This window comes from Malus sylvestris, chromosome 4 (assembly GCF_916048215.2).
Source record: "Malus sylvestris chromosome 4, drMalSylv7.2, whole genome shotgun sequence".
NCBI lineage: Eukaryota > Viridiplantae > Streptophyta > Magnoliopsida > Rosales > Rosaceae > Malus > Malus sylvestris.
The window spans coordinates 3,407,660-3,420,641 of record NC_062263.1 but is presented as its reverse complement, the minus strand read 5'-3'; positions in this window follow the sequence as shown (position 1 = coordinate 3,420,641).

Sequence of the window (12,982 nt, the reverse complement as noted above, 5' to 3'; positions counted from 1 at the left end):
ATTTGGCATGAATTCAATAAAGAGGTGATTTAGACAACTCAGTCCTAATCCTCTTACATTCCTAACAATGAAACACTCGGGTTCAAAGCTTCAACATGAATGCTTCCAACATGAAACACAGTGTAAGTATATGTCAACAAGACTATACAAATAAACGAATAGCTTCACAGTATATTCGGTCAATCATACATTCCAACACATTCATACATAAGCCAATTGTGCTTTGAAAGGGTTCAACATACTTTGTGTCATTCGACACTTGCTACAATGTGCCTAGATGCCTTGGCCTTATTCTCACCAACCAGGTGATGAAATGTGAAGAAGGAACTTGTTGATGCACAAAACCGGAGGTCTTAGAACAACGTAAATCCGACTGTGAATCTGTAAGAAATGTAAATAACACAAAATGTATCGTGGTTTACCCCAAGATTTGGTCTACGTCCACACTAATTATGTATTTATCTAAGGGGGAGAGAGCTCTGAGAGTGAGAGCTTTGAGAGGGGTGAGAAGGCCTAGGACTTGGTCTCCCTTAATTGTGAGGGTGAGAGGTCATTTTATAGAATAAGGACTCCTCATTTATTACATATTTGCCCATTCCTTTATCACATAATTACATTTAAGTCCCCCGAGTATTTGTACGAGATCTAAATACGGAAGCCCTAAATATGGTATAAACAGTAGTCCTCCAAGTCTTCAGTCAAGAGAGTCTTTTGGCTGGAGACTTGAAATTCAGTCTATGTGTGGGCAAAAGTGACTAGATGTTGTCTTAAACTGATGTTCGATATGAGGCGGTGCTCAATCCGAAATGATGCTCAACTATCACATGTTGCGAGGCTGCGAGGCTGCGAGGCTTGTGGCTTATGTGGGCTTGGTTGGCTCGGCTTGTGGCGTTGAAGGTGAGGGAGTCCCTTTTATAAAATAAAGGCTCGCTCCTCAATACATAAATGATGGGCTAGAGTTGATGCTCGCGGCGAGGCAGTTGCTCAATAGGCGGCGATGCTTTCTAATGGTGGTAAGGGAGTCCCTTTTATAGGATAAGGGTTCGCTCCACAATACATAAGTGATGGGTTAGGAGTGATGCTCGCGGCGAGGCGGTTGCTCAGCTGGCGGTGTAGCTATCTAATGAAGGTGAGGGAGTCCCTTTTATAAAATAAGGGCTCGCTCCTCAGTACATGAATAATAGGTGCTCTGATGAAAGTGAGGGAGTCCCTTTTATAGAATAAGGGCTCGCTCCTTAATAAATAATGGGTTAAGTCCCCCAAGTATTTTTTATGAAGCCCAGTTAAGGCCCAATATATGGTACATAATGTAATCCCCCAAGTCTTTGGTTTATAGAGTCTGTTGGCTGGAGACTTCAAATTGAATCTATGTATGGGCCGAAGTGGCGGTTGTTCAGAGGCGGTATTTGTATACCCTGCACTGAAGCTTTGTAGGTGAAGCTTTGCAAGTGAAGCTTTGAAGCTAGAGCTTTGTAAATGAAGCTTTTGAAGCTGGAGCTTTTGTAAATGAAGCTTTTGAAGTTAGAGCTCTATAAATGAATCTTTTGAAGCTAGAGCTCTGTAAATGAAGCTTTTGAAGCTGATTGACATGAGTGATGCTCATGAATGTTTCTGTTGATTGACATAAGTGATGCTCATGGATGTTGTCATGAGTGATGCTTATGAATGTTAACATGAGTGATGCTTGTGAATGTTGACATGAACGATGGTCATGAATGTTTATGTATGATTGTCATGAGCGATGCTCATGAATGTTTATGTATGAATGACATGAGTAATGCTCATACTTGGCGTACTTTTGATCACCTGGTTGGTGGCATGAAGGGGAGTACGGGTTGTACATTTCATCACCTGGTTGGTGGCATGAATGGCTAGTTGCCAAATGATATTAGAGTACGGGTTGTACATTTTATCACCTGGTTCGTGGCATGAATGGCTAGTTGCCAAATGATATTAGAGTACGGGCTGTACATTTCATCACCTGGTTGGTGGCATGAAGAAGAGTATGGGTTGTACATTTCATCACCTGGTTGGTGGTAATAGCGGCAGGTTGCCGAATAATTTTGGAGTACTAGGCGTACTTTTGATCACCTGGTTGGTGGTAATAGCAGCAGGTTGCCGAATAATTGTGGAGTACTGGGCGTACTTTTGATCACCTGGTTGGTGGCATGAAGGAGAGTACGGGTTGTACATTTCATCACCTGGTTGGTGGTAATAGCAGCAGGTTGCCGAATAATTTTTGGAGTACTGGACGTACTTTTAATCACGTGGTTGGTGCTATTTTGGGCCTATGGGCCTTCGCCCTCCACACAACATTCCAGCCCATTTATTTTGGGCTTTGCCATTTTTTATTTTTTTATTTTTTTATTTTTTATTTTTACCCTCTGATGGGGTTTATATAAATATCTCCGAAGATAAGAAAAATAAATTACATGTTTTCAGCATGTTGATGGGCATCTTCTGGTCCAACTGAAAGTGGAGATTTGAAACCTTGGTGGGCATCTTCTTATCTTTAATCATGTTATCCCGTGGGAAAGTGGAGTAGTGGAATAGTGGAATAGTGGCTTCTTTTCGGCTTTTCCTTTTCTGCTTTCTGCTTTTCTTTCTATTTCTTGACCCTGATGAATATGGCAGACAAGAAATGATAATAGATTTAATAGTAAGAAAATAATCTTATCTCTACTTTTGCTTTCTTCTTTTCACTTTCCTCACTTTCTGTCTTTGAGTTGTCATGCATGTGCACCCTTGAATCTGCAGGTTGGCCACGATGGTGATGCTTTATATTTCAGGGACAAATATGCAGACTTCTCACTGGATTTTCTGATGAGTTCATTCCTTTTCTCAGAAGTTGATGCTGGCAGATTAATCAGTTTTTCCATGCTCTTTTCCATATCATATCCGCAACCATCAAGAACTTGCCAAATTTGATCCCTCTCTAGTTTGAACCCAACTCCAAGCATACTGAACAGAAAATCCTCCATGCCCTGGTGGAGCCGTTCATCCCTTGAGGAACAAGACTCATCGTTTTCGACCCAATTTTCTGACATTGGCAACACACTGGAGTCCAGCTTCAAGGGCTTTGGTTGCTTCATTAGACCCATTTGCCGCTGCCGACGCCGTTTCCTTCACATATTGCTTCCCAATAATGCTCGAAACGCTACCAACCGAAACCGACCGATATTTCAGCTTTGAAGCTTTGGGATTCCCATTTTCTTGATAAGGCGACTTCTTATAGATACTATTGATAGGTAATCTAAAAGTTTCTCTGCCATTGGGTGCAAAGGTAGCCAGAGCTTCGGCGGCGTCGTCAGCATTCTTCCCCGCCTTGTAATACGCAGAAGTGATTTGATCAAGAGAAAATGCAGCCCCAAACACCTCCAGCAAACCCCTCAGTGCCATATCGTCTGTGAGACTCGACACGCCGTTCGAACCAGAGGCCTCCATTTTCCCAGAAACTCGACGTAACAGAAAAATGGATTTCGCTTTCTCCCTTCCAAAGCACGTTCATTCCGATGGAAGTTGTTGCATAACTCCCAAAGACATTGAATTTTTTGACCCACTGAGTGATTTGAGATTGAGTGGTCAAGTCTCAGAGTTTAAGTACTGATTGGTGATTGCCTACCTGGTTAAATACCAACAAAAAATACATGGCTTTCGAGGCGGGTCACCAAAAGGCTGTTGTACATGGTGCTGTCTTCAAACCTCTTCGAAGCTCATTCCTTCCGTCAAATCACCCACAACGCGGCCACAAAAGAAAACCCCAACAATGGCGAAGCAGACGAAGTCGTACCAGTAAATTTGCAGCACCATTGTCGGAGATGAAGACTTTCAGTGAGAACCCAGAATCAGTTGTTCCGAATTGGGAAGTGAAATCGTGATAAGATGGACGACATTTGTGGTGGTTCTGGAAGGTGTTTATTTATGTTGGGTTTTTCCAGATTTTGCAGATTCACGACGGAGGTGAAAAATTAAGAGAGAACCGACATAACTTTTCGTGTCGATTCCCACAGACGGCGCCAAATGTTGATGCACAAAACCGGAGGTCTTGGAACAACGTAAATCCAACTGTGAATCCGCATGAAAGTAAATAACACAAGATGTATCGTGGTTCACCCCAAGGTTTGGGCTACGTCCACACTGAGTATGTATTTATCTGAGGGGAGAAAGAGCTCTGAGAGTGAGAGCTTTGAGAGGGGTGAGAGGGCCTAGGACTTGGCCTCCCTTAATTGTGAGGGTGAGGGGTCATTTTATAAAATAAGGACTCCTCACTTATTAAATATTTGCCCCTTCCTTTATCACATAATTACATTTAAGTCCTCCGAGTATTTGTAAGAGATCTAAATACGGAGGCCCTAAATATGGTATAAACAGAACTCATCTTCATGCTACCAACCAAGTGATGAAATGTACAACCCGTACTCTCCTTCATGCCACCAACCAGGTGATGAAATGTACAACCCGTACTCTAATATCATTTGGCAACTTTCCATTCATGCCACCAACCATTTGATGAAATGTACAACCCGTACTCTCCTTCATGCCACCAACCAGGTGATGAAATGTACAACCCATACTCTAATATCATTTAGAAACTTGCCACTCATGCCACCAACCAGGTGAAGAAGGAACTCATCTTCATGCTATCAACCAGGTGATGAAATGTACAACCCGTACTCTCCTTCATGCCACCAACCAAGTGATGAAATGTACAACCCATAGTCTAATATCATTTAGCAACTTGCCATTCATGCCACCAACCATGTGAAGAAGGAACTCATCTTCGTGCCACCAACCAGGTGATGAAATGTGATGAAAGGTGATGAAGGAACTCACCTTCGTACCACCAACAAAGTTATGAAAGCAACCCACCATTCATTCCACCTACCAGAAGACGAGTGGTACAACTTGTACATGTGAACTCCTAGCATTCACAAATAATCAAAAACCCTCAAGCTTGACAACTCAACTAGGGGAGCACTTATGCCCAACAAGAGTTATAGTCATCAACAAAGTCTTATTGCAAGCCAACGACAACTTCAGTGCATGGCATACGAAGATCAAGCTATTCAGTTCTCTTGCATCTGCTTCAGACATTTCCCCTATGTAACAATGCAAACACTACAACTCGTAGAAAACTTCACACACTCTTGATCAAGACAGTGTGAAGCAAAACCAATTTATGGTGCCAACAAGAGCTTCATCAAAGGAGTTCAACCACAATTCTCAAAAGCTTCACACATTCTTGATCAAGACAATGTGAAGCAAAACCAATTTATGGTGCCAACAAGAGCTTTATCAATGGAGGGCAACCACAATTCTCAAAAGCTTCACACACTCTTGATCAAGACAGTGTGAAGCAAAACCAATTTATGGTGCCAACAAGAGCTTCATCAATGGAGGGGAACCACAATTCTCAAAAGCTTCACACACTCTTGATCAAGATAGTGTGAAGAAAAATCAATTCGTGGTACCCAACAAAGCTTCACCACAAAAGCTTCACCAACAAAAGCTTCATCAATGGAGGACAACTACAAATTCTCAAAAGCTTCACACTATCTTGATCAAGATAGTGTGAAGCAAAATCAATTCATGGTACCCAACAAAAGCTTCAACTCCAAAGCTTCACCTACAAAGCTTCAACTCCAAAGCTTCACCTACAAAAGCTTCACCCACAATAGCTTCACCCACAATAACTTCACCCACAATAGCTTCACGAACAAAAGTTTTACCCACCACAAAAGCTTCACCCATAAGCTTCACCCACAAAAACTTCACCCACCACAAAAGCTTCACCTACAAAAGCTTTACCCATAAAAGCTTCACCAACAAAAGCTTCACCCACAAAAGCTTCACCTACAAAAGCTTCACCCATAATAGCTTCACCTACAAAAGCTTCACCCATAAAAGCTTCACCCATAAAAGCTTCACCAACAAAAGCTTCACCCACCACAAAAGCTTCACCCACCATAAAAGCTTCACCTATAAAAGCTTCACCCATAAAAGCTTCACCAACAAAAGCTTCACCCACAAAAGCATCCCCAACCACAAAAGTTTCACCCACAAAAGCTTCCCCCACCACAAAGGCTTCACCCACAAAAACTTCACCTACAAAAGCTTCACCTACAAAAGCTCCACCTACAAAAGCTTCACCTACAAAAGCTTCACCCATAATAGCTTCACCTACAAAAGCTTCACCCATAAAAGCTTCACCCATAAAAGCTTCACCAACAAAAGCTTCACCCACCACAAAAGCTTCACCCACCATAAAAGCTTCACCCACCATAAAAGCTTCACCCACAAAAGCTTCACCCACCACAAAAGCTTCACCTACAAAAGCTTCACCCATAATAGCTTCACCTACAAAAGCTTCACCCATAAAAGCTTCACCCATAAAAGCTTCACCAACAAAAGCTTCACCCACCACAAAAGCTTCACCCACCATAAAAGCTTCACCTATAAAAGCTTCACCCATAAAAGCTTCACCAATAAAAGCTTCACCCACAAAAGCATCCCCAACCACAAAAGCTTCACCCACAAAAGCTTCCCCCACCACAAAGGCTTCACCCACAAAAACTTCACCTACAAAAGCTTCACCTACAAAAGCTCCACCTACAAAAGCTTCACCTACAAAGCTTCAACACAAAAGCTTCACTTACAAAAGCTTCACACTATCTTGATCAAGATAGTGTGAAGCAAAATCAATTCATGGTACCCAACAAAACTTCAACCTCAAAGCTTTACCTACAAAGCTTCACCTATAAAGCTTAATATATATATATATATTTTTTTTCGGAAATTCAAAAAGTCAAAAATTCGGAAATTCAAAAATTCAAAAATTCCAAAATTCAAAAAAAAAAGAAAAAAAAATCGAAAATTCAAAAAAATAAAAAATTTGCCAAGGCCTCCTCTTCTTTGGGCCTAACAACTTTCATAACAAATATATATGAATGAGGAGTTTTGGGCTACCACTTAGAAAAGAAAATGGTGAAGTTTTGTTACTTTGGAAACGTTGCTACTAGCAAAACACCTCCTTCGTCAACTCCCTCGACCGAAGACTTAGGGGACTCCTACCATATGCTACTGGACCTTGATACTCGAAAATCTCACGACCACTCAGTGACTTAGATTTTTTCAAGTCTCCAACCGAGAAGTTTTCCTCACTCGGGAAATTAAGGGAGCACAACCTCAACCTACATGCTTCACTCACAAAGCTTCAACAGAAGAAAAAATTCAAAGAATTTAGTGAAGAAGACCTTGGTGTATTTAACACAATATGTTGAAATGAAGCAAAACTTGTTTATTGATATCTCCGATAAGTTACAAATGTGTACATATACATGAATCAAAATAAACAAACAAGAGGGAGCCTTCACAAAGGTTGCTCAGGAGAAGTCTCAGCAGTCGGCAGAGCCCCAGAAAGAGGAGGCACCAGAGGGTGATTATTCGGAGCCCCAGTACTAGGCAGAACCCCAGAAGGAGGAGGCACCGAAGGTTGATCATTTGAAGCTTCATTACGCGGTACAGCCCCAAAAGACGAAGGCAATAAATGCTTTTGGAACAAACCCACAAACCTCTGATGATCAAGTAAAATATAACCATCAGATTCCTACAGCTGGTTGAGCTTCCTCTTCATATTTGTAGCATAGTCATGTGCGAGCCTATGCAACTGTTTATTCTCATGCTTGAGCCCTCTGATCTCCTGTTTGAGACTTATCACTTCAGCCGCCAATGATTCAACTTGGCGGGTTCGAGCAAATAGGCGCTGGGCCATATCAGACACAGAACTTGCACACTGAACACTGAGAGCCATAGAATCCTTAACAGCCAACTCATCAGACCGTTTGGAAAGTAGTCTATTATCTTTAGGAGTGAGAAGGTTCCTGGCCACCACCGCAGCGGTCATATCATTCTTTATCATATAGTCCCCAACGGTAAGAGGACCAGTAGGGTATAAGAAAGATGGGCGTCATATGTTGTCTTGAAAAGGCATGGCTGCCTTTACCAAAGTTCAAGTCAAAACGACGGTCGGATGGGCCAGACATTCTCAGAAATGATGAAGGAGAAATGAGGTGCAATAAATCTCTGAAGTAAAGGGAAAATTCCTACAAGCAATAACTCTTTGAATGTACTTCTTGCACACAATTGGTGCCCTTATAAAAGAAAGGGCAACAGGGTCGTTGGTTCAAAAATCGAAGAGGCACCACTCTCCGGATTCCGAAGAGGCAATACTTTCCACACTCAACATCAGCTCCTCGGGTACCACAGATAACTTTGCCAAAGGTCTCTGACAACGTTTACACACATAAATTTTGAAGGTCCAGCTACCCTACTATTACCCACAATGGTAAGGGAACAACACCACTGCTTGATAACTAGAAAGTCCCTATGTGTGTCAACCTCGGTGCTCCGTGGCAAGGCAAACTAGCAAAAATGCCTAACCTTTACTCACATTTGAGAAAACACTTCCAACAAGATTTCTTACTCAAAAATTGAAGAGGCACTGCTTTCCGAATCTCGAGAGCCATACTCCCAACAGGATTACGTGTTCAAAAATCGAAAAGGCATCGCCCTCCGAATCTCGAGAGCCAGACTCCCAAAAGGATTTCTTTCTCAAAAATCAAAGAAACACTGTTCTCCGAATCTCAATAGTCAAACTCCCAACAGGATTGCTTTCTCAAAAATCGAAGAGACACCGTTATCTGAATCTTGAGCCAGATCCCCGACAGGATTGCTTGTTCGAAAATCGAAGAGGCACCGCTCTCCGAACTTCGAGAGCCAGATTTTCTTGGATAAAGCTTGTATGCAATCTTTACATGCAACATCAGCTTTCCAGATACCACAGACCATTTTTTCAAAGTGCTCTGACAAAGTTAAAACACATGAAGCTTGCAGCTCCCACTACATTGCTATGACCAAGAATGGTAAAGGAATAGCACTAATACTTGTTGTTAAGGAGACTCCTATATATGTCGACTTCCATCCTCCATAGTCAGGCAGACCTACAAATAAAAAAAATGCTCAATTTTTCTTCACATCCGAGAGGGCACTTTCAGCAGAGTCTCTCGAAATACTCAGCTTTTTTTCCTACCGATAATACCTCTGCAAACAAGCCACACCAGAACAAGAGTATCTCATATCATTAAGGTTAAAAGCAAGAGTATCCCATATCATGCTTTTTCCCTGTCTTTTCCTTTGGCCTTGTTCTTACCTGCAAGACAAAGAGAAAGAGAGCAATCAATAAACACTTGGAATCAAGCTTCCAGTCAGGAACTGACTGCCTGGAACCCCTTGCCTGATTAATTACCTAACATTGCTCTCGAGTACTCATCTTCAACATCTTATGCTTCCAGAGAAGATACCACATCTGCCTGAAGAACAGATAGGGCAAGTGAGAAGGATACAAGGAAGCATGTTTAAACAAGCGTCACAGAACATGTGCCTATACATCCACTACTTTGTCAACAACAAAAGTATCCCATATCATCAGGGTCGAACGTACTCTAGATTTGATGGACTTGTTTTGACCCTCAAATTCTTGAGTCGGCCTTATACTCTGGAGGAAACCAGAAAACCCTCTAGCCCAGTTTAAGAATAAGCATGTGGAAAGTTACTTCTGCAAAAGCAAAAGTATCTCATATTATCTATTCTCCATTTGCTTCTCCTTATCATTGTTGCTGTTTACGACACAAGGAGAATGAGAACAATCAACCGGAAGCCGAAGTCGAACCTCCGATCCAGGTTGCTTTCTTGGAAGTCTGATTGCTTACCTTGTCTGTTACCTCATTCGGCAAATTTCCTAGCTCGACGACTTGGGGGACTCCTACTATAGGGTTTGTATCGCACTTGACTAAGCCCGAAACTACAAGTAAGCTTCAAGTGAAATTGATACATTACCTTGTGCATCTTCATCGGTTAAAGATATCACCCTTGGATAGAGGAAAAGTGCTTCTAGAGAAGATGCCACATCTACATATGAGATAGATAAGGCAAGTGAAAATGATACCACACTTCGGTACTTAGAAGTTTCATGATTACTCAATGGCTTGGATCTTGCAAGTCCCTAACCGAGAAGTTTCCCTTACTCGGGAACTTAGGGGAGCACTGTTTGTACCATACTTGACCAATCCCGAAACTACTGAGCACCAGTCAACGTTATACCGACAAGGACCCAGAAGAGTTTCCCTCCAACCAGAAGGCCAATCACAACGCGACATGTGTCGACATCAGAAGCCAATCATAGCGCGACACATGTCAACATCAGAAGCCAATCACAACATGACACGTGTCAATGTCAGGATGAAACTAGAAACTCTCTTCTATAAATAGATATCATTCTCCTACAATATTTCCTAATATCATTTGTACTAAATCATTCACTAGTACTCACTAAAGGAGAGCTTGAACCTATGTACTTGTGTAAACCCTTCACAATTAATGAGAACTCCTCTACTCCGGGGACGTAGCCAATCTAGGTGAATCACGTACATCTTGTGTTTGCTTCCCTGTCCTTATCCATTTACATACTTATCCACACTAGTGACCGAAGCAATCTAGCGAAGGTCACAAACTTAACACTTTCTGTTGTACCAAAGTCCTCACTGATTTTGTGCATCAACAGATTCAAATAAAATCAAGTTTGATCACTGCAATATTTTATAACACAAAATGCGATTTTATTCGTGCAAGGTTTTTTTTTTTGAGATCCCGTTTCCATCACTTGCTCCGCTATGTACGCTATAATTTTCTCTTAAAAAAAAGTATACCGGTGCATTCCATGTGCAAATGGTACATAAATGAAGAAATATAATTTAAGATGATCAAAATAGACTATTCTATGCGTACACATTGTGTATCGCATTGGGTTTTTTTTTTAAATAAAGAAAGATTATGTTATATTAACTCTTCGATGATAGTCGCACGTGAGACACTTATTCTTTCTCCAAAGGGAGAAGAAAATTACACCTAGAACCTACCCACCCATCCCTTCTCCACAAAATTTATTGATAACAATGAAACTAAATGAAAAATACAAGCGAGGGACTATGTCGAGACCCGCTGACAAAATGATCCACGAAAACGGTAATAATGACAAAACAACATGTCACGAGTATAGGAAGAAGTTACAAAAATTAAAACGTAGACCACTAATAATAAGCATAACTATCTATCCTGAATAAAGTTTAGGCATCTACAACCTGATTCGTTTGTGTATTGACTTGCTGATATTCCATTGAACTCGGCGGCAAATTTCAAAGCTAATAAAAAACGTCGCATTCGAATGATATGGATTTTTCCTAAATCAGATTGCATTTGTTGGGAAAAGTCTAATCCGTATTTGAACCCGCAGCTTTCTATCGTTGCCGGAAACTCAAAGATGAAGTAATTAGATGTCTTAATTGATTTAATCATCTAATTTATTTGATTTCTCAATATTTGGTTGACCTAATCATCTAACATTAACTTAATTATATTTGACTTTAAGTATAGCCACCACTTAAACAGTACTAGATTATTTATGGTTAATCGCTTCTCTCTGTCGGGGAAAGATCTTTCTTCTTTAAATCTCCTTCCCTTCAGTCACCTCCTCTCTCTCTCTCTCTCTCTCTCTCTCCCTCTCTCCCTCTCTCCCTCCTTAAAAAAGTCAATACTAGATGTTGACGCTACTTAATCTTGATCATTCAAATACGAGATAACTAGAAAAAAATAAGAAATTAGAGAGAATAGAATAATCATATTTCCTCTCTGTCGGTATGAATTCATGAACTCTCTCTCTCTCTCTCTCTCTCTCTCTCTCTCTCTCTCTCTCTCTCTCTCTCCTTAAAAAAGTCAATACCAGATGTTGACGCTACTTAATCTTGATCATTCAAATACGAGATAACTAGAAAAAATAAGAATTTAGAGAGAATAGAATAATCATATTTCCTCTCTGTCGGTATGAATTCATGAACAAATCTCTATAGTGTCATGAGAAAATTCTCCACCGAGGTCAAGTCAAGCATAGTGATCACAATTATTTCAGGAAGTATATCAAAATTTGGGGGCTAAATACTATAATCATACTAAAATAAACGTAAACAAATATTAAAATCTTAGCTTAAAACTTTTGATGACCGCTTAGATTTGTGAGCAATACGTAACTTAGTTATATTATTAAAAAGTGTCATGGATGGAAAATGCTGGCCTTTGAGTGGAGACATATATGTCCTACGTTTGTATAACACTTTTTTTAACTTATTCTAAAGATCAAACAAAGAATTTCAGGTTATTTTCACCGGCACTCGTTCTAAGTTTGAACTTATTTTAAACGATAGTTAAGGCTACTTTTTGGTGCGGTACTTTGTAGTGACGCATTCAAAAATTCATGTTTAAAGAGGCTCTTTCGACTTTGTAAAATAAATGGACATAATAAAGAAAAGTAACATTATAACAGAAAACAAAATGAATGGAATTTCTTTGGATATATAGAGTAGTTTTTTTTTTGGGACGTTTTGAAGTAGACACCTCGTTTTTAAATGTCATAGACTAAACATCTATTCCTTTTGCAAATTTGATTAAACATTTTCCTTACAATTTTGATACTTTAATTTTATTTCATTAGAAGTCTATTCACGTTAGCATTCCCTTTTTTCCTCCTATTTTTATGCATCTCTTATTATGATGATTTAAGATTTTTTTTATTATTTTTTATTAAAATATTTATTTTAGTAAATTAAATAGAATGTAACAAAACTCGTTGTTAGGTACGTTTGATTATATCGGTACGTTTGATTATAATGGTACATTTAGTTACTTGGTACATTTGAATTTTTGATCCATTTGGCTTCTTGGTACATTTAAATTTTTGGTACATTTAGTTTTTGGTACATTTGAATTTTTGGTATGTTTGTTCTCAAAACATAAATTTTATTACTTTTTGTCCTAATAATGAGGAATTACTTTAATTAATTTTTTTTATAGAAATAGTCGTTAACAATGTAAAAGT